The following is a 25,082-nucleotide window of genomic DNA, read 5'->3' on the forward strand; positions in this document are numbered from 1 at the left end:
GTTCTGCACTTTGTGTATAGGAGGATGAATGTTTGATAGTGAGATATTTAGTTTCTATGGGCAGGGTTTGGGAGTTTTTGAATACCATTAGCTTTGTTTTTCCAGGGTTAATATATATGCCATTTTCGGTTAACCAGTTAGTGATTTGATTGATGTCGTGTTGCATATTTTGTAAGCGATATTTGCATTGTTGTGAATGGATACTATGGCCCTGTCGTCTGCATACTGAAAGATTTAACTTTTTAGGGGGAGTTGGCTTATGTCGTGTGTGTGTATATGTTAAATAGAATGGGAGATAGGACAGCTCCTTGCGGTACTCCACAGGTTACATGTACCTCTTTGCTGTGTGCTGATCCTATACGTGTGATGTGCTTTCTGTTTTTCGTGTATGCTTTAAACCACTGGAGTAGACGACCTCCAATTCCGATATGGGTAAGTTTCGTTAACAAGGTTTTATGTGTTAGTGTGTCAAATGCTTTTGTTAAGTCAATGAATACCACTAATGTTATTCTGTTTTTATCCAGTGCAGCGTTTATTAGATCTCTGAAGTCTTCCAGGAGTGTTGCTGTTCCTTTATTTTTTTTTTTGCCATATTGTGTTTTGGGTATGATTTGAAATTTTTCAACGTATGTGGAGAGTTTCTGATGTACAATGCGCTCCATGATTTGGTTGATTACAGGCAGCATGGCGATAGGTCTGTTATTACTTATTATGTTTCTTTTTCCCTGTTTGTGTATGGGTGTGATTAGTGCAGTCTTCAGTGTTTCAGGTATGTGTCCCGTTTCGAAGATTTTATTTAACAGTTTTTGTATAACTGGAAGTAGGTCGGTTGTATAATAATAATAATAATAATAATAATAATAATAATAATAATAATAATAATAATAATAATAATAATAATAATAATTTTTAACACTTTATTATGTCTTGCATGCATATAATAATTACATTATAAAATTATAGAAATTACAAAATTTAAAAATTCTAAAAATTACATACATATAATCATAATAGTATTTTTTTAATTCAATGATGATGATTATTATTTTTTTTAACAATGAATTTCATACAAATTTTCATTTTGTTTTGTATAATGTGTTAATAATAGTTACTGTAGATGTAATTTGCAATTGAATAAGATTACATTCTTAACAGCATTTATAGTATAACAACAATATGTTATATTTTACAATTTCTGCTTTTAATGTATTTTAGCGCTGTAACTACAGCACTTCAATGTAATAAATAATTTATTTTTTCTTTCTATTGATCTCATTTGAGATGTAAAATCTCTGCTTGCATCCTCGAAGGTGTTTAATAAGCTTATTTGAGGATGACACCGGTTAGATATCTTTTATTAATTTGATTGCTGTGTTGGAAGTAGACGGATGTTTGAGAGATCAAATGAATGATCTGAATGGTCTGATCAAAGTGAAATTGCCGATATTTTCTGGTGTTATTACATCTGTCTTGATGGTTCTCATTCAGTGTTGTTGTGGTCTTCTTTTTGAACTAATTAGGAGACTTTTGTTTTCACTGTGGCAGTCTTTCTATTTCTTCTGAGCTTTTGATTTGTATCAGCTTTGACGTTTGTGACTTCCTCAAGAATATCGTGTTCTCTCTAATCCACAAAAATTGGTAATATTGGTAATTGTTTCTGTTTTTGCTTTTCTTCATTGGTACAATAGATTCTGGTTGAATGGTGTTAAATATTCGGATAGGAAGATTGGTTAATTGTCTTGCAATGCGTTCAAGTCCTTGACAACAGGTTGTTTTCTGTCTGCTGGCTTTTATGAGATTGTCTCTTGCGGATTTGCTTGTAAGACGAACGATAACTGCCGGCGGTGGAAAGCTTTGTTTTTTTGCTCTTCCTAGGATTCCGATTTACTGTATGAATGTCATTGAGCTGTAGGGGGATATTAATTGCATGACCTAATTTTAAAACTACGTCTCTGAGGTTTTCTGTAGGTGCAGTTTCAGGAAGACCGTTTATGATAAGATTTTCTTTATGTTGCTGCTGATTTAAATGTTCGTATTTTAGTTTTATGAAATCAAGTTCTTGACGGAGTTGGTATGTCTCTTTCATCAAATTGTGTTGCCTGTCAGTTACTGCGTTAATGCTGATTGTAATGTGTTTTACCGTTTGCAACATTTCTATGACTGCTAAATTATTATGTCTGCCCAAATCTTCATATTGGCTAGATTTGTTTGCTATTTATTTGTTCTATTAGTCAAAGAGTTCTTGCTCAGGATCTACTAAGCTGGATTTTATAGTCTCCAGACCGTTTTCTATTAGTATATTTAAGGAGTTCAAATTATAGGATTCAACTGGATTTTTTTGTCTGTTCAGTTCGTCATCAGATTTTGCCTCCGGTATAATCTGCTGCGTCGTAGGTGGCTGCCTTAGGTGCGTTTGTTTGTTCTCCCTGCCGAGTAGGCACTTCCATTCCTCGCGTGTTGCATTGGATTTACGTTGCCCGGTTGTTTCTGAAAAGCTGGCACATTTTAAGTGTAGAATTCTACTGCATTTTGTACAGGTTATATGAATGCCGTCGGATGATAAATCCTTCAAGCATTTGATGCACCTCATGACTCACCTTTCTTCCCTTGAACAACTGTAGTGTGCTTGTAAAGATGGCGACGTCATTTGTTCTTCGCTCGTTGTTGACCACGGTCCTCTCTGTTCAGTTTTCAGGATTTCAAAATTTGGTTTCTTCACTTATATTTTATATAAGTGTTTTATATCACTTTATATTTATATATCACTGCCTTCGGGTTTACAAGTAGACTTACTTGGGAACATTTTGAAATTAAAAACAGGAGTTGGAACCACTTTAAAACTATAAAAACCGGGAACAGCGATATAACCATGAGCCCGTTCGTATGCCTACACAGCACACTCTCCCTGAAAAAAAAATATTTTAGTTCAAACGGGTTTTCCTTTGGTTATTTTTCAGTTTTATTTTGCTGTGAAATTCAGCTAATAATACTAGGCGTTTTTTGATACAAATTATTCCATTAAATAATAATTAATAGAATATTACAGCCGGCGATTTGGAAACGTATGTTTTATAAATATTATTAAGGGAGTGATACAGAAAGAGGTGAAATTAAAGAAAGAAAGAAAGAAGAGAGCAAAACTGAATAAGAGAAAAATAACTAATAAGCAAGGAAAGATGTGATAAACTGTGAAAACCTTTGTGGCTGCACCTTAAAAGAAATTGAAAGAAAGGGCAAATTTATAAAGTCAATTTGTTAAAATAATGATCATGATAAGAGCAATCATAGATGATGAGATATTCAGACAGTAATTCCACTTCATTTGAAGTAGGAATAAGCACTTCCTACTTCGAGAGAGAGAGAGAGAGAGAGAGAGAGAGAGAGAGAGAGAGAGAGAGAGAGAGAGAGAGAGAGAGAGAGAGAGAGAGAGAGCGATTACACATGTTACTTTTGGATATTGTAGTTTCTATTATTTTTATTGATGAGCGCATTATAATTTAAAGTTTTATCGGAGCAAAAATTAAAAATATAGCTCATATAATTGAAAATCAGAAAAGAAAAATAAACGAGATGGTAATTATATTAGGTACTAACGACTTAACTAGCGATAAGTTTAGTATGAAGAGAGATGATGTGAAAGGATTGTTAGAAGAAGCGAGAGTTAAGAGTGAGAAAGTGAAAATCGTAAGTATATTTCCTCGATGTGATGAAAATGAATTAAGAAGATGGCCTATGATGGCAAACGATTCGATACGTGGTAGATGTGTAGAAAGAATGTATACAAGTTTACGGATGTGTTGAGTAAGTCTGATGGAAGACTGGATTTGTATAAGAGGAATTACTTACACTTTGAATGCGTTTGTTATCAGGAGTCTTGAAAAACTAATAACTAATAAGAGTCAAGGAAACTAAATTATAAGGGGGAGGAACGGTACGAATATGAGTGTAAGAGCGACAACATTATGTAATTGTGTTAATGACGAGAATGCGAATTATCTTGGAAATGATTACGAGAAGAGAATGATCTCGATTTTGTGTTCGTCCGGTTCGTATCCATCAAATGTGTGCAACGATGTCTACATCTAAGGCACTGTAGAACAAAGATCTACAAGTTGTTCAACTGTGTCATGCAGACCAGAGTGCTAGATTCTATCTCACACCGGATAGCTTCAAACTTACAGTTTGAAGCCACCCGGTGTGCGGTAGAATCAAACAAGATTACATCAAGCATCATGTAACAAAAAGAACTCGAAATCAAAAAGAGCGTGAGAGTTGATTATAGTGTCAAAGGGCGTTTCAGTTAAAGATGTAACTATTCTGCCTTCGGTTGGTGACAGTGATCTTGCAGTACTCACTTGGGAAGTGACTAAGCTTATGTAGGTGTCATTCAGAAAAGATTACATGTTGAACTACAAAGCAGGAACTTAGGATCGACTGAGGAGTATACTCAGTTCAGTGCAGTATGATCGGTTGATGGATGGGAAGCACTTAAAAACATACGTAAATGATGCAATATCAGAATGTGCTCCCACAATTCGAAGAATAAATAGGGTAAGAGACAAATAGATGTGCAATCATATTAAGCAAATGATTCGTAAGAAAAGGACGATGTGGAAGGAATACCGTGTGTATAAGTTGATGTCCGTTATGAAACTTATAAGCATCAGGCTGGAAGCGTCACAACTATTGTAAGGAAAAATAAATCTAAGTATGAAAATAATCTGGCGCTCTCCCAGCTAAAGATAACCCCAAAGAAGTCTATCGATATGCTGCAATTAAAAGAATGAATGAATATGAAAGAATAACTCTATTGAATGCAGATGGTGGGAGGATGCGGGATGCAGAGGGGGTTATTCAACTAATGATTGCTCATTTTGCTAAAAGCTATCACCTGATGTATGCAACATTCAGTTTACTGGTACCTCTTCACTGGATGAAGAAACTCAACTGAATGAGGAGGAGGAGTTATTAGAGCTATTGCACAAATTGAATAAGAATTCAGCAGCAATAGGGACTGATGGGATATCATTAGGGGTACTAATAGAGTGTTCAGCTGAACTGGCTATTCTTTTAACCAAGCTATATAATTTGAGTATCAGAAGAGGGAAGATTCTGCAGGAGTGGAAAGAATGTATGGTAATCCCATTGCATAAGGGTGGTGCAAAGACTAATGTATCCAACTATCAACCAATCAGTATCTCAGGAGTGGTGGTGGTGGTGAATATTTTGGAAAAATTGGTTAGGCCTCGCATCCAAAAGCGGATTGACAGATAATTTCTACGTTGCAATGAATGGTATGCAAAGGGAAGGTCATGTTTTAGCAATTTATTCACATTCTATAACAATGTTACCATCGAACTAGACAAGGGGAATGGATACATAGAGTGACCATATTTTTCTGGAGAAAATAAAGAACAAATCAGAAATTGTTTCATAATAAAAAAATCAGTTTGCGTTTATTTGTTTTACTAAAACTAAAAAGCTTTATAACATTTATTATAAAATATAAGCATATACATAGCATTTAAAATCATATTATTACTTAAGCAACCCATCTACGTTGACACGATTCGTCATTCTTCAATCTTTTCACTGGTGACATAACTTTACAACATGTACTCACGCACATCAACGACTCAACCATATATGCCGTGCCGGTGAAATGATAATTTTATGTTTCTACGGCGGTGTGCTGCTCGCCAATATTCAATTTACTATTTCGATTCACAAAATAAAGGACAAAATGGCCGTTTTAGAAAAAAAAAATAAATCTAAAGGACAGAGCAGTGAAATAAAGGACTGTCCTCTTAAATAAAGGACGTATGGTCACCTTATTGATACACCATGATACTATCGGATCTTCCAAATCTTTTGACAAAATACAGCATGGTAGACTATTACATAAATTTCAGACTATGGGTTTGGATTATAGAATATTAGTGGGATAATAAGATGGCTGACTGACAGATATCAAAAAGGTGATGTATGGGGGGGATGGGAGGCTGCACGATTTAAGGTAACCAGTGGTGTACCATGAGGATCAGTGCTTGGTCCACTGTTATTCAATCTCTAAATTAATGATATTGGGAATGATTTGACAGGCGACTTACAGCTATTTGCTGATGATGCAAGGATATATAGGGTTATCAGGAATGTTGATGATATGCAGTACTTGCAGAATAATTTGAATAGGCTGCAATTATGGGCATGGGAAAATGGATATCAGTTCAATGTCCGTAAATCCAAAGTCATGCACTCTGTTCTGATTAGATATCCAATGATATCTAATTCTTAAGATCCCACAGTAAATCCAAAGGCATGCACTCTGTTCTGATTAGATATCCAATGATATCTAATTCTTAAGATCCCACAGTAAATCCAAAGGCATGCACTCTGTTCTGATTAGATATCCAATGATATCTAATCAGAACAGAGTGCATGACTATAAACATGTGCATGACATAATCAAATTGGTGGGATTAGGCTAGAAGAAACTGATGAGGCTAGGGATCTCGGAGTGTTAGTAGATATCAGAGAAGGCTCACCTTACGAATCGGATATCTGGACTACAGAAAATCAAGCTCGAGAGAGAGAGAGAGAGAGAGAGATTTTTTAATTTTTTTTATTTTTTATTTAACTTGTGAAAATATACATTAGAAGATTGGTAACAAAGGTTTATTTACATATTAAAATTATATGAATATATATTATATATTACAAAGAAGGAAGATTTTTCCTTTTAGGTATATAGAACAGTAAAGCAATAATGAATCAACATTATCGTTCAGTTTCACTCTTAGTTATCGCTCAGATAAAGTGTATTGTCGTCGGCAATCCAGAACAGCGTTCCAGTTGGATTCCAATCCTCTATGAATTTCGCTACGGCTCTTGTTTCTTTGTAGTAATCAAGTTCCAGTGAAAGCCTGCTTCTTAGTTTCCGATGCCGATTCGGTACAATAACAATTTGTACAGAATCGGCACAAACCCTATATATGAGGGTTTGTGCCGATTCGGTGATGGATGGGTGCAGGTTATTTCTTGTGTGTTTTAATTAGAAGTAGATGACGGCCATAGCGGCAGATGAATAGAAAATTGCATATTCTGTGTCTGCTTAATTCTGCACGGACTAAGTTCCAGTAATCTTCTTGACTGTGTGCGTAATTACAAGTGCTAGAGTCAGTATTAAGAACATAGGTGATCATCGCTTTGTTAGCAGGACAGGTCAGATATGTGTGTTCCAAGGTACCCGAAACTTCACAATAGACGCAGATCCGTTTCTCTAAGTTGAAATTTGTAGAGTTTAGAAGGGGTTAGCAAGATGTTACGCCATAGTCTCCACTGTATGTCGGAATCTGTTTGGCACACTTCGATTTATATGGAAGATCCCACTGAAATCTGGGTGGGATGTACAGCTTTGTCGATGAGAGGCTGATATATATATATATATATATATATATATATATATATATATATATATATATATATATATATAATAAAAAGTGAATAATAATTCCTAGAGGAGTCTGGTAAATGTAATAAAACATGTTTATAGGTTTTATATATGGGTTTTCATTCTCAATGGAAATTATAACAGCTTAGGTTAGTTTATAATGAAAAAAGTATTTCTTTTGTACTCAATGAAATCAGGAATCATTATAAACTACCCTAACCTAATCTAAACTAATCTGGATGTTGCATGTCGAACCAGAATGAAGTCGTAGTTTGTCGTGAGCAGATTAATGGGGATGAAAGAAAAGCGTTGTTGTTGGCCGTTGTTGTATCGCGGGCAGATAAATGGGGATAACAAACAAACAAACGTTGTTGTGGATAGATGAATGGGTATAATAGATAAATCAGACAGGAACTGATCGGTGTTTTTCTCCATTGATGAGGAAAATGGTACAGCAACGACGTTTATCTATTATTCCCATTCATGTGCCCACAACAAATTTTATTTGTTATCCCCATCTATCTGCCGCAATCATTAAGCTCGGCCCACAACAACGTTTATCTTTCATCCTCATTAATCTTCCCACGACAAACTACGACTACACTCTGGTTCGACATACGACATCCAGGTTAGTTTAGGTTAGGTTAGGTTAGGTTATAATGATTTCTGATTTCATTGAGTACAAAAGAAGAACTTTCCTTACTTTTTTCATTATAAACTAACCTAACCTAAGCTGTTATAATTTCTATTGAGAATGAAACCTTTATATAAAACCTATAAACATGTTTTTATTACATTTACCAGACTCCTCTAGGAATTATTCACTTTAACCGGTTAAAGTGATTAATTCTCGTAAATTATTCATTTTAACCGGTAATCATTAATAATAACTAACCGGATTTATCACTTTAACCGTAACACACACACACACACACACACACACACACACACACACACACACACACACACACACACACACACACACACATATAAGTTAGGGTTATTATATATATATATATATATATATATATATATATATATATATATATAAAGAAGTTTTTTTTTAAATTTTTTTTAAACTTGGGTAATGTATATTAGGATAACCAAGTAATTTCATAAACTTGGTTATTTTACTCTTAATCCCAAGTAAGCAAACAGCTAAGTTTGCACCTGAACGTAGTTCAAGTCTAAAGGTAGTGCAACACCAGGGCAACTCATTGTAAAGGTGGGTAAAGCTCTGATCACTATTCTTATTATTTTCCGTAATGTAAAGCACATATCACTAAGAGATGTATACTGCAATACACTATGGGTGGGGTCACTACCCAGACCGGTTTCAACCTTTTTTGAGGTCTCCTCAGTGAGTAGCTAGACCCTAAATACCAAGGTTTTAGTAATACCGAGCCGTATCAACTTTACCTATACAAGTTGCTACAAGGTGTTTTTACCCACCTTTACAATGATTTTCTATGGTGTTGCACCACCTTTAGAACTTGAACTATGTTCAGGCGCAAACTTAACTGTTTGCTTACTTGGGATTAGGAGTAAAATAACCGAGTTCATAAAATTACTTGGTAACCCTAATCCCAAGTAATATATATATATATATATATATATATATATATATATATATAATGATCCAAAAGTAACAGAAAAAGTAAAAATTCAATAATTCGAGAAGTATAGACAGTAGCACGATGCGGTTTTCACAGAAATAGAAATGCACAGAAAGAGATGGCATTTTTTAAATAACGAAACATTGCCAGAATAGTTACATTTGCCACCGATATGTGGCGCTTCACTTGTTTCAATAGTTTGTACAGTGGCTCAGCACAGTTCCCAACAGCTAGGATTAAAAATGTTCATGAGAATGGCAGTCAGACGTGGCACGACACTCTGGTTTTTTTGGATCTCCCGCTTCTTGCACGTGCTTCCAAACTGCCAGAGTCCTCAAGTCTTTTCATCATAGCTATCAGTGAGGAATAAGACATCGGTCCCTTTACATTTGTAATATCCCGCATCGAATGATAGGTGCGCAAAGCCACTTGCACATTCGGAGTTCTGATAATACAGCTTAACTAAAAAGTGCTTTAGCCCATAACGATAACATGCCTCACCTTGGCAGAACGCTTAACTTCAGTAATAAACGTTAAATGCTCAAAGTTTAACTTCAGTATTCACTGCATCTGAAATTTACGTACCTCACGGTTTAAATAGCCACAGGGAACAGCTTTGGCACCACTAAAGTGCCATCTGTCGGTGACAAATGTAACTATTCTGGCAATATATTCTTTCGTTATTAAAAAAAATCCCATGTCTTTCTATGCATTTCTGTAAAAACCACATCGTGCTACTGTCTATACTTTTCGAATTATTGAATTTTTACTTTATATATATATATATATATGTAAAATTCCACCGTTGTAATATTACAAACTGTATAATGTATAGTTCAGGTAGTTGAGGCTGCACTGGTTGTTGAGTATGCAGCTGTGGTTCTGTTAGCAATATTATAATTCCAGTTTAGATATGATCTAGCTGGTAGTGTAATCGTTTGTGTTGCTATTCAGGTCACGAATGTTGGTAAAGTGAAAACTAAAATATTTTTTTGATTTTTTTTGTAAGAATTAATGTTCATTTTTCGATGCTTGTGTTGATTTAGTTGGATTTTTGTGTTTATGATGTTTATAAATTTTTCGAAACTGGTTTTCTTGGGAAAAATTTTATTTTATGATCCGCATTTAAATCGTATTTCGTTGATTTGTAATCCATTATATGTGGTAAGGAAGATATAATAAGAATAAGGGAAATGCAATGAGAGGTGGCAGACTCGCAAACATACCTCCCATGAATCTAAATAGACAAATTGTAAATAAATATAAATAATACAACGTTTGTTATATTTTTATTTCTAGATATGCATGCAACATTTTGGCTTCAATAAATTGCTAGAGGGACAATTAATTAACAATTTAAGGCTTTTATATCGAGACATAATTATTATACTGTGTCTTTTTAATTAACATATGATAATAAAAAGATTAATTTTATTTTGTATTTATTTTTCTTTATTATGCATATTGGAAAAAAATTCTAAAACAAATATTACAAATAAGAACCCTAGGAAACTAACACAAGACACGATGAAAAAAGATAATACAAGACTATGGTCCTCTAATGCAGAGAGCAGTAAATAGATATAATTACTATTCACTTTGTCTTTGCTTTAAATATCACGAAACGAAAAGCAATAGTACTCTTTTTGCAAAAAATAATGAAGAACAATATTAATTTATTTAATTAAAGTAAATTGTTAATTTTCTGCTTTTATTTTTGTTATGATAAATTTTATTAATTTATCATAACAATAAATTAATGTACATTTAATTTCAAATGTACAAAAAAAATAAATTTTATTTTTGTAGATTTGAAATTAAAATGATTTTATGAGAAGGACAATCTTGAACGGAATCACATCCGCATGGAATGCATAGTCATACTTAATAACCCGCATAGATTTCAAACCGCATAGGTTACTAAGTATTACACTTTAAGTGCGTGACCTGTTTACTGATAAAATCGGTTTGAAGGACCGTTAGAATGCTGAAAATTATAAAAAGAAAATTCCAGTGATACTTTTATTTACTTCGATAAAGAAGGACATTTCATTTTAAAAAAAAAATAATTGTGTAAATTTATGTCGTTAGACAATTATAATTCTTTTTGATTTATTTTCATTTAGTTTTTTCTCATATCTTTTATTTATCATTAATAAAAATTATAAATTGTGTTTATTACAAGATGATAATTTCCTGACAATATAAATGACGTTGAACTGTTTACCCGTGTTTGTTCATTGAGATCGTTGCATTACACTCGTCACTATAAAAATCTGCATTAATAAAGTTACACCTTCCATGCGTGTTGTCAAATAAGGAAATTCACATCATTTCCTTATTTGTTATTTTATAAACAAATGCGTCAAAACAATTTTTTTTCCAACTCCATGTAGGAAAACGACGTCAATCACATCAAATTATTATTATTGTCATAAACAATATCATAAAATTCCTTGACCTGAGATATGGAAAATATGAATTTGAGATACTCAGAGTCTGTTCATTCGTCGATTTCCTTATCCTTATATGTATATCATGTGCATTATTTCATAGTAGTAATGGACAAATAATTGAGTCACATTTTCCACAGAAACGAACAAAGAGTACTGCGAGTTAATTAGATAGTGACGATAGGGGAAAACCGAGTTTTGAATTTCTGCTCCTTCAAAAGGAAAATTCTTACGTTTAATAGCGTGATAGTTAATGAAAAAACAAAGAAAAGAATTACTCAAGAAGTATACCTGACTTATAATGGGAAAATATTTGACGCTATATTTGACTCATAATTGGGTAAAGTGAAAATTAATTTGAATTATAATATTAAATTGGTATGGTATTACCGATAAAGGTTAGAGTATATATGGTAATATTATATTGCACTAAGGAAGAAAAAAAAACTGAAATCCTTTAAAACATGTTAGGAATCAGAATTGTTATTATCATACAAAATATTAAAGAGAATGAGAAAATGTTTGCCTAGGAATGCTGGAGAAGGAAATAAAGAATTCATGTACATGTACATTTATTTTTGTTTCTTTATTTTGTATGATAATCACGTGCATGAAATATTTTAAACCTATAGTGCATTTCAGCAATTAAAGATCAATTAATTCCTTACCCTTGCTGTCAAGACAAATATGATTAATAATGTTTTTGTTTTCTTTTTTTTTTTGAAATCACTTAATACTTCTGATAAACAAAGTGATAATCTTGTACGTGTTGAGGAAGTTCATTCTCCCCCCCAATAACCTTAACACGTATATAGATCGCTATCGGAAATCAAACTCATAGCCTGTTGCTTGAAGAGAAGATATTCTGTCACTCAAAAACGCGTGTAGGAAATATCTTAATAAAATTGCATTTGAAGAAATTTATTCAAAAATATTCAAGCCCTTATATTTTCATAGTCTTCCTCCACGCTCCGAAATTAGGTCGATTCCTTTACAATACCAGGGCTAAGTCTTTAAGGAATAATACATTTTGTACTGTCGTTTCATGCAAATTATGGATATGCCAATTAATAGTAGTAGAACGCTTCGATCACTGTCTCTTGAATATGAAACTTAAATTGAAGGATTTCTTCTTAAGTCGAACCTTGAGAACCAGATAGTAGCTTCCTGTTTATTCTTAAAACAGGTTTACTTTTAATCACTATGGTAACGATATACATCTCGTATGGAAGCCATATTGTTTAAATTAAAACCATCCATTTATAAGTTGTATTTGAAAAATCAGCATGATGATTATGTCAATCCCTTGTTACTTACTGTTATTATGAATAATGAGCCCTTTTTTCGAATCACGAAGCAGCTAGTCTGCCGGACGTGAGATAATAGGTGAAGATTGGAGTTTAGCGAGCGGTCGGGAGCATTCATAGTATTGTTCTACAGCCAGGAGGGTAATAATTAAAAAAATGTTCTTATCTTGATTATTAAAAAGAGTGTGAACCTTTACCATTCAAAGGTCTCTCTCTTAGCTTCGTGATTAGAAATTATTAGTTTCTTGTTTTTCTGAAATTTTTCCTGTTTTAAGCTGTCAAAACATATTTCGTATGGTTTTTTAGAGATTTAATATCTGAGGAAGACATTTTAATGGAAATCTCGAAGAATATACTCTTCTCTGCGCATGTCGGAATTGATAGAGTTAACCGATGAGTCTCGTGATGAGGATGTACATGCAAGCATGCATGTACATCCTCATCAAGTCAACCTCACTATGATTGATTGAAGTTGACGTACAAATACATCATCATTTAAACAATGGATATTTAAGCAATGAATGTTTTTCAATAATTTTTGATTATATATTTTGACAATTCTGTATAGTTTCCCATTTTGAGACAAATCATGTTAATAATTCATTTGGTAAAAGTTTTCGCAACGAGTAGAATTGCTTTAGGAATAAACAAGAGAATGTCCCTATATTTTCAGGTTTGTCACTAAAGGAATTTTCTTATTTATTTCGGAGAGTTAAGACTAATGAGGAAAGTGATAGTTGAAAAACAGTGAAATAGCAAGAAAGCGACCTTTAGGATATCAGGTGAAATTTACAAAAATATTTACTGCAAGTATTATTTCATGCAAGTATAAATTGAAAAGTATTGAACAAGTACCAATAATGCAATTATTTATTTTAATTTATCCCGAGAAGTCAATTTCATGATAAAGGCAGAGTCAGTTGGATGAATGAAAAATCCGTTATTTGTACGAATGAATGAATATTAGTGATATTCATGAATGAATGAATATTTGTATGAATGAATGAATGAATGAACGAGCTGCCGAAGTTCAATCGGTTTCCACGAAAATCTTTGTTTGCAACGACCTTCTAGGAAGAATCTTCATCGGGACTGTCGAATGAAAGGCAGTTAGCCTTTCATTCGAAAGTCCCGAAATGTAGCTAGTCTTAAGAATAAGACTAGCTACATTATCGTGAAATTATGGTTAAGAAAACCAATCTCGGCTGGTTGTGGATCTTAACGGTTTGAAAGTACAACGGATTGATATTATTAGTGGGGATCCGATAAATTTGCTTTTTATGTAGGACAAAATATGAGACTAGGAGCCTTATCTCAATTTTGAAGTCATTCTTGGAAACGGAACATTATTATTCTGAACTAACTATATATTTTCTAATTCAAATTAGAAGTTGGTCAGCTATCTTTCCATGTAACTACATTATAAACACACGATAATAAAACAATTTATGATTTATGAAACAATCTAAATACGTTATAATATACTGTTATAATTAGCGGAAGATTTAATCTGGGTTTGTCTCGTGTTTTGTTATGGACTATTGCACTTAGTTTATCAGGAGCATCATTAAAATGCATCGAAATCTACTTAATTCTATAAAATTCTATAAAGCATTTTTTCAATGGACGTAGCGAACGTTTTGGTATTCGGCAGGCCCCTGGTACTAACATTTAGTTATCACTGATCGTCGAGTTCATGACAAAGGACGATTTTGAAGATTTGGGATCAACTACGACAGATCATGTAAAACTATTCCAGCATATTTTATTTCAGAAACCTCAAACTCCCACTCCCTCAAATATCTTATGCGAAATAGTGACTTCTTTGGACATTTTTTCCTGAGTACCGAGGTTAAAATTCAGTGTTCGAGAAGAAAGATCCCTTGCTTGAGACACAGTTGACTCGCTCGGAACTGACTAAAAATGGTCTTGATGGAGTTCTTTAAGGTTTACTGATCGCTTGTTGTCGGACCTACACTCGAATCGATTAATGTTAGTTGCTGAGTTTCTTCCAAAATGTTCTTTCGTTAAAAGGCGTAACGAATTCCAAGTTTGTGTTGCCATATTCTTTCATGGAAATGTGATAATAGGAAATGGCACATTTGTGTGCATTTCCTATTTCCTATAGGAAATTTACTACCTACTATCCTAGTGTGCAGATTTTTGAGCTGCACAACTTGACATTAGCAATGCTCCCTTTTATTAATTTTATACTATTTTAATTATATTTTTTATTTTCATCTTTTAATAGTTAATAGTTAATCTTTTAAGTATTTATGACTACTCATATTTAAAGTATTTATAGCAATTTTCTTTCATTTATGAAAGTATATAACTTCACATAACGTAAGTAAATAAATAACTTCTTAATTTTTAAATATAAACTTACAACTCACTTTAATATTCAGAATATTAAATTCAGAATTAATATTCAGAATATCTTCTGTTTGTAGTTATCCATCCATGAGACATGATGACTCATCACAGCTATTTCGTTGAGAAAAATTGCCTACATTAAGATTATCTTTTAAATAATTATGTGTTTTAATTTATCGTATTTCTTGAAGTAACGTGTTTCATGCTTCAAGTACCAAAAATTAAATTTGTTTCTCTTTCCTGAACATTTTATATAAGCAAACATTAATATTTTGAATAATGATATTAGTCAACATCAATTAATATTCAGAATATCTTCTGTTTTTAGTTATCCATCCATGAGACATGATGACCCATCACAGCTATTTCGTCGAGAAAAATTGCCTACATTGAGATTATGTTTTAAATATTTATGTGTTTTAATTTATCGTATTTCTTGAAGTAACGTGTTTCATGCTTCAAGTACCAAAAATTAAATTTGTTTCTCTTTCCTGATCATTTTATATAAGCAAACATTAATATTTGGAATAATTTAGATAAGGAAAATTTTAACAGTCTTCTTAACAATAATAATTACCTTGAAATTTTCAGATCGAATCTTAAAATTACACTATTGAGAGATTGTAATCTCATAACATATTTCATCCGCCTTGGCATTGCGACACATGCATGATGAAAACATAGCTAACAGTTATTGAATGGGATTGCCTAATAATCACCCCAAACATCTACGAATAATCTGAGTGTTGCATATGTCATTTTGAGAACGAATAGTTTTCACTTTGAAACTGTGTTCTTAAGATGTTAGTTGTTTTTATCGAGGATATAGGAAGAAAGTGCACATTTATTACTACAAACTGGAAAATCGGACGATTGATCTTTATTCATTCAGATATTCGACTTCATAAGTGTCCACGTGTCCCTAAATGTTCAATGTTTTCAGGCACTTTTTCAGCAACTGTTCCTGTGGGAGAGAATAAGAACAGTTGCTGAAACATCAATAATGCTGACATCATTAAAATATCTCTCGGAGGTCTTTGCTCCTGCACTGAAGCACGTGTTTTCTCCGATGACACATTGCGATATACTCGTACGCAACCAAAGGTACGTGATTCAGGTCTAGGTCATCTCTCATTTACGGATAAGCAGGTATTCCAGCAATGTGGCAAACAACTCTTCGAGATATAATTGTTTATGTTTTTTATGCAATTATGAAGAATTTCCGTAAAAAATGTTGCTTCAATCACGTACAGGAAACGCATGATTTAAAATCTCCATTCTAAAGGGATTAAAGTTTAAGAAATTCTATTACAGGAAAAAGAGTTATAGAGGTTTATATACCAAAATCCCATGTTTTTTATTATCTGATTCACACGAAAGAGCTGTGATTATTTCCTCACAGCAGGAGTAAAAATGCATTCTATGAAGTTTAAAATTATCCAAATTATATCACTAAAAACAACACAACCATATATTGTCATTTGTGTTAACTGAGTATCATTAACTCATAACCAAGGAAACAAGCGTTATTATATTTAATGACCAGGAAGCTGATTTGCATTTTCAAAAATAAATAAACAATAAATATATGTCAAAGCTGCATCACGAGTAGATCAACTGGGAATAATAGAAATTAGAATTAGTATAACTAGACGTAGAATTGTATAAATTGAAAGTCCCCTGATGTAGAATTAGCAGAAGTAAATATAATTGTCAACCATAAGATACATTTTTAGAAATAAAAAATCCCTTAAAATGCACAACGAGTTGAGCACATTTGTTTTGAATGAGTTCGATTATTATTTATCCATTAAAACATCGTGGGGTCAACTGCGATTCGTTATCCAGTGTAAACTCTGCAGATCATCTGCAAGTAGAGAAATTCTGCTCTTTATATGTGAACCTTATCATTTATGAAGTTATTAAACAAGGGTCTAAATGAAACAAAATTAAACACCAACTCCTTTTCTACCGTGATCCTTTCCTCTTAGCGCTATTAAAAGGCACTTTTCTAAACATTACCTCCTGTTTTCTATCTGTCAACAATTTTTTACCCATCATATTAGATGATTTGATTCGCCAGCTCATTGCATTTCAATTGGCATGTTTTTATGAGGAAGGGTCCAAACGTATAGCTGAAATCCAGTTTGAATCATAATGTCGTCATTACTTTTATCTTCCTCGTAGCTACATCATTTACAATAACAATAAGCAGCTGTGTCATATTTGTTATCCCTTTAATGAAACCACACCTTTGACTTCAAGTGAAGGTGATTTGATCTCCTACGTAGATGAAGGAGACTCCGATTTTTATCCAGCAAAACAGGTAAACCGACCGCAAAACTATATGAGGACAATAATATTACCCTTATAGAGTTTATTGCTTCGATCATAATTTAAATCAAACCAGTACTTTGCTTTGCTTAATAATGTGAAATGATCACTCAAAGAGATTGCTACAAAGAATGTATATTCGATCTCATATCCACTCAGGATAAGAGTTGAACATAACCCCCCTCTTCAGTGATTAGATTATGGGCTCAAACATCCAGTGAGAGAAAGGATGTTTGCTGATGACTTTAGGTTGGAGATGAATTTTATGGTCTGTATGAGCTTACAAATTTTCTTTCTGCCTGAAATGGCTTGGAAAAATTCCATGGACTCTACAGCACGGTTTTCAGAGTATCTAAACTGTTATCTTACCCTACAGTAGTAATTCAGATCTACTCTAGATCACAGAAGTTTATGGATGGGATTCAAATGAAAAAAGTGAATGAAACAATTTTTCCATAATTTTTTCTATAACACTAATCTCTCTTTACACAATGACTCATCATCATCATCATCACCAATTTCCTGAGAGGGCGCTTTAGCAGCAAGCAGTCACAAGCACGCTATTTCGATGCTCCCATATTTTAAGTTGCAAAGTAGATCTTTTCCTGTGAATTAAAATTTAAAGTACATCAGTGAATCCCGTTCTTCAAGACGAACATATAGATGTAAAAACTGTAAGTATCTGTTAAGTAATAAGTAAAATATAAGTATTCAAAGTTCGAAGTATACGTTGGTCAACTACGCGAGAAGAGAACAAAGGAAGACGCCATATTAGAAAATACAGCAAGATCGTCAAACAAGAAATATGAAGTGCTACAAATGCCAAGAAGACCGAACGGGCGAAGAAAACCACGTAACATGTAGGAACTGCCAAAAAACATGCATTGTTTATATTCAGGATTGTCCGAGACTACTTGGCAGCGAAAATCAAACAAGAATCGTGACGAGTGGAAGTGTCCACATTGCAGAGACAACAAAGGAACGTCGCCTTCGACTGCAGGCGGCAAACAGCCAATGCAGAAAACAACCGCAGGCATAAACAGCTATCAACAACAGAGGGAATTAAACACAAAGAAAACAACAACGGAAACCCAGGTGAGCAATCTTTAAATGCATTACTTGAAAATAGATTACAAAACCTAAAAGACTGTTTAATCGATTTTGTTGGAGAACTATTTAAAAAACATACCGCACAAATTACAGAAAAATTCAACCAATATGAGGATTTATTAAATTTAATAATAACTCGATAGAAGGTATGTTACAGACCGTTAGAGAAATTAAAAACTGCGTCAAAGAGCTAACTGAAAGACAGCATAATTTAATTAAAGAGAAACCGGACCTACGGCAAGAACTAAACTCTTTAAAGCAACAGTACGAGCTTTCAAACCAACAACAGCACAAAAATGACCTCCTCATAAATGGTCTCCCAGAAATAGCTACGGAACATCTAAGAGACACTGTAATACAACTAAGCCAAAAAATCGGCTCTCCCATTGAACCATGAGACATCCAGTCAGTGCATCGGTTACCACAAAAAAGGAAAAGAGAAATAATACCCGTCCTTCTCCCCTCGTAGTGCGACTCACCAACAGCCTAACAAAAACTACACTTATAAAAGCTAGCAGGATTAAAAATCCAATAGTAAAGGATCTGAAAGGAGACCACGACAACACCCCCAATATACTTGTCTGAATACCTTATTCCACACTATCAGAAAATATTCTACCAAGCAAGGAAAGTAAAAACAGAAAACAATTACCAGTTTATATGGATAAGAGACAGCAAAATATTCCTTAGAAAGACACAAGACGCAAAACCAATCGAAATTAAATCCGTAGATGACCTCAACAGGCTGTCACATTGAAAGGAATATATGACAACTCGTAAAGAAGGAACAGCACACCAACCAACATGAATGCACACCATCAAGCAGACGTAATCACCCCGGAACATGATAATTGCCGCATTCTGAAATCAATATCAGAAAGGAAACAACTGACAATCCCCAAAAAAGGACTATCTATTCTCCACATCAACATCAGAAGCATTCAAAAATACTGGCTGACCCTGCAAGCTTATCTGAAGGAAGATATAGACGAAATAGACATTTTAATACTGACTGAAGTATCTACGACAAACGAAGAGGCATCCTCCTACCAAATGCCACACTTCCAACAACACAAACACTGCAGACAAACAAAACGAGGAGGTGGCATAATAATATTTACCAAACATAAACTAGAAGTAACAGAAATAAACTATAAATTAGAATACGCAGAAAACATATGCATCGAAATTAAAAACATCAAACAAGAAAACTCCCTGATATTAAACGCAGTACACAGACCACCCAACGTAAGCACCACAAAATTCCTAGAAGAACTAAACAGATGGCTTTCAGCCACGAAAGTAGGACCTCAAAATACTTGATAATAATAGGAGACATTAATATAAACATTAAGAACATAAATAACAACACAGAACAATACCTAGACCTATTATCGGCATATAACATAACCCCATCCATACAGTCGTATACACGAGAAGAGATAGTCGGGAAAACAACAACCTCAACCTGCATTGATCATATAAATATAAGGGCCCCTCCAAACAGCCACACAGCAGCCGTCATAACATGCAAACTAGCAGACCATTATTTCACAGCATTGCAATTACACACTGAACCAGAACCCATAAAAATCACTGAGACTACAAAACAGTATCATAGAATTGTAAAAGAAGCAATAGTGAATGATGAAATTAGAAAAACAGACTGGATGCAGATAGCATCTATAGACTCTGCTGAAGCTGTATATAATAATCTTAAACTTGCATTTAACAAAATATATAACAAAGCATTAACAAAAATAAAAATAGGCCCCCAAACGAAACAAAATCCATGGATAACAGACAACATACTAACAGACATACAAAGAAAAGATGCCCTATGGAAACAACTTAAGAAGTCGCCAAACAATATCGCTTTAAAAGCTGAATACAAAAGAAAACGGAATCTCCAAACAACCCAGATTAGAACGGCAAAAAGAAACTATTACAGCAACAAATTAACAACAGCGCAGAACGACATAAAGGAAACCTGGCACCTGATTAATGAAATGCTGGACAATATACACAGAACCACTGCCTCAGAAACAATAAAACACAGCTTTGCTTGCGACCCCAAATCCCTCAAATAGTTGGCAAACAACTTTAATCAGCACTTCGTGAACTCTGTCCAAAAGCTACAAGAAACAACCTTTCCTCACACAAACGAACATTCTCCACTAAGTCCACGAGCAACCCAGTCGATGTGGTTCCCTACAGTAACAAAAGAAGAACTATCACTGGCAATTCAACAAATTAATCCTAACAAAGGACCGGGGATAGACGGAATCAGACCAAAAGACATCAAGAAACACTCAACCGACCTAATTCCAGTTATACAAAAACTGTTAAATAAAATCTTCGAAACTGGACACATACCTGAAACACTGAAGACTGCACTAATCACACCCATACACAAACAGGGAAAAAGAAACATAATAAGTAATTACAGACCTATCGCCACGCTGCCTGTAATCAACCAAATCATGGAGCGCATTGTACATCAGAAACTCTCCACATACATTGAAAAATTTCAAATCATACCCAAAACACAATATGGCTTTCAAAAAAATAAAGGAACAGCAACACTCCTGGAAGATTTCACAGATCTAATAAATGCTGCATTGGATAAAAACAGAATAACATTAGTGGTCTTCATTGACCTAACAAAAGCATTTGACACGCTAACACATAAAACCTTGTTAACGAAACTTACCCATATCGGAAATGGAGGTCGTCTACTCTAGTGGTTCAAAGCATACACAAAAAACAGAAAGCACATCACACGTATAGGATCAGTACACAGCAAAGAGGTACATGTAACCTGTGGAGAGCACCGCAAGGAGCTGTCCTATCTCTCATTCTATTTAACATATACACACACGACATAAGCCAACTCCCCTTAAAAAGTAAAATCTTCCAGTATGCAGACGACAGGGCCATAGTATCCATTCACAACAATGCAAATATCGCTTACAAAAATATGCAACACGACATCAATCAAATCACTAACTGGTTAACCGATAACGGCATATATATAAACCCTGGAAAAACAAAGCTAATGATATTCAAAAACCCCCAAACCCTGCCCATAGAAACTAAATATCTCACAATCAAACATTCATCATCCTATACACAACGTGCAGAACCTAAAATCACAACCATCACACAGGTGAAAACAGCACGCTATCTTGGAGTTCACTTCGATGCTGATCAAAGTTGGAATAGCCATACAAACTACCTACGTACCAAGCTTAGTATAATAGCAAGCAAACTATACAGATTAAAAGACATTGCCCCAACTCACATAAAAATACTAATCTATAAAGCATTATGTGAAAACATCTTAAGATATGCAATCACATCATACGCATTCTGTGCAGACTACAGACTTAACAGGCTACAATGGTTGCACGATAAAATGATAAAACTGATATTCTGGGAACAACCCACTCTTATGCAGGAAGCACGGACAAAACACAAAATATTTAAGGTGAAACACTTACGCCACTACACAGTCATGCTAAAACACTACTACAGCCCAACATATAGAGTAACCAGAACAACATATCAAATAACAAGACCACAGTCAACAAACTACATAACATATAAGTACAACAATCAGCACGGCAAAGCCACCCGAAACTTCTACGTACCTGACATGATAAACAAACTGCCGTTCGACAACAGAAACCTAGGAACATACAGAGAGCTGAAACAGGCACTATATAAATATTATAGCGAGAATGAAAATTAGAGCAATTCCTGTTTCTCTCTCCCCCACCACACATGCGCACGCACACACACACAAACCTATGACACCCCCCCCCCTCTCAAAAACTATCACTACAAGAACACAAAGAAACAAACACACCACGTCTAAATCCAACCCTATTTGCACAAAAATAAAAATTAAAAAAAAAATTAAACTCTAATAGCAGTCGAAGTCTTACAAGCACGTACCAACAAACAGTAAAATCAACACCTGGCTTGTGACCAGTATAGGAACACAACCATGAAACCACCACCCTCTGTCATCTATTATCTTCCTCAGATAAGCTCTGCTAAGCTTCGAGGAAGAAAATTACTAACTTGCAAGAATCTGTTATACACACTTGTAATGCGTTATAAATATTATATATATATATATATATAATTACTACAGCAACTATGTATGCAATTCATCTGAGACATAAAAAAATAAATAAAATAAATAATGATAATAATAAATAAATGAATAAAATAAATAAATTATTATTATTATTATTACTATTATTATTAATATTATTATGTATATTCTAAAATCAAAAATTCTGTATAATCCTTATAGTAATTACTGTAAATATTATTATTGTAAGTAACTTATACTGAGACATAATAAATTTTTTTTTTTTGTTAAAAAATTATTATTATTATTATTATTATTATTATTATTATTATTATTATTATTATTGACCAAACCTAATGACGAAGTGACTGCTTTACAAATTCTAGGCTTCCAACAACATAGATCATGCCGCCAAACAAAAAGAGGGGGTGGAATAATAATATTTATCAAACAAAAATTAATAGAAAAAGAAACGGCCTACCAGTTTGAGCATGCCGAAAACCTTTGCCTCAAAATTACTAATACCACCAATACACCACATCCCATAATACAAAATGCTATTTACAGGCCACCAAACCTAAACATGATAAAATTTTTGCAGAAACTCAATTGTTGGCTTTCACGCCAAGAAATATGCTCAACCGAATACCTAATGATAATCGGCGACATAAACATTAATATTGCAAACGAAAACCAGAACAACACTGTAAAATACCTACACACACTATCCATGTACAATCTAATACCAACAATAACATCATGTACTAGAGAAGAAATATTCGGAAATACTATCACTGCCTCCTGTCTAGATCATATAAACATCCAAGCACCACCAAACAGTTACACTGCATCAGTCATAAAATTCAGATCATTACTTCACGGCTCTAAACCTGCGCCCTAATACAATATCCACGCAAAGCCCGACAGACGAAAAGCAACACAAAACAATAATAGACGAAGAAGTTGTCAATCACGAAATAAGGAAAACCAACTGCGACCACATGGCATCAGATTCAGCAGATATCTTATACAACAACATTAGACTGATGCTGGAGGAAATATATAGGAAAGTCAGAATTCGCTCAAACACAACCCAAATTCGTTGGATAACACAAACCTTAATCCTAGATATACACAGAAAGGACACTTTACGGAAAGAATTAAAGCGATATCCAAATATCAGCTTTAAAAACTGAATATAGGATAAAAAGGAATCGCCTTTCAATACAAATAGGAAATGCAAAAAAAAAGTAACCTGTCTAGATCATATAAACATCCGAGCACCACCAAACAGTTACACTGCATCAATCATAAAGTGCAAAGAAGCAGATCATTACTTCACGGCTCTAACCCTACACACTAAGACAATATCCATGCAATGTCTCACAGAAGAAAAGCGACAGAAAACAATAATAGACGAAGAAATAGTCAACCACGAAATAAGAAAAACAGACTGGGAACACCTGGCATCAGATTCAGCAGATATCTTATACAACAACAACATTAAACTCATATAGGAGGAAATATATATATATATATATATATATATATATATATATATATATATATATATATATATATATATATATATATATATATATATATATATATATATATATATATATATATATATATATATATGACTCCGAACATCACCGCCTCCGAAACCATTAAACACACTTTCATGAAAGACGCAAAACCTACCCAACAACGAGCAAATGACTTTAACCAATACTTTGCAGACTCCATCCAAGAACTGCACAGAAATATTCCCCCAATCACAAAACGAGATATTCCACTTGGACCACAATCAAAACAGACATTGTAGTTCTCAATCATAAAAGAAGCAGAACTTCTCTCTGTAATACATCAAATCAAACCAAACAAAGGCCCAGGATTTGATAGTATAAGACTTAAAGATATAATGCAAGACGCAACTAGTTTAAGTCCTATCCCACTAAAAGTAATAAAGAAAATATTTAAAACAAGACAGATACCAAGTATGCTAAAGACCGCCATGATCACCCTCATGTACAAACATGGAAAAAGAAATTTAGTCAGCAATTACAGACCCACAACAACATTACAAATTATCAATCAAATGGAGAAATATTGGATCATACTGGAGAAACTCACAGCATACACAGAGACCTTTCATATTATCCACAAAACACAATGTGGTTTTCAGAAAAATAAGGGAACAACATCTCTCTTGGAAGACTTTACAGACGTAATTAATACCACCTTAGACAAAAACAAAATTGCCATGGTCGTCTTTCTTGATCTAACTAAAGCATTCGATACACTTACATATCAAACCTTGTTAGAAAA

This window comes from Typopeltis vanoorti, chromosome 11 (genome assembly GCF_054136105.1).
Source record: "Typopeltis vanoorti isolate ZY-2024b chromosome 11, IOZ_Tvanoo_1.0, whole genome shotgun sequence".
In the NCBI taxonomy this organism is placed as follows: Eukaryota; Metazoa; Arthropoda; class Arachnida; order Uropygi; family Thelyphonidae; genus Typopeltis; species Typopeltis vanoorti.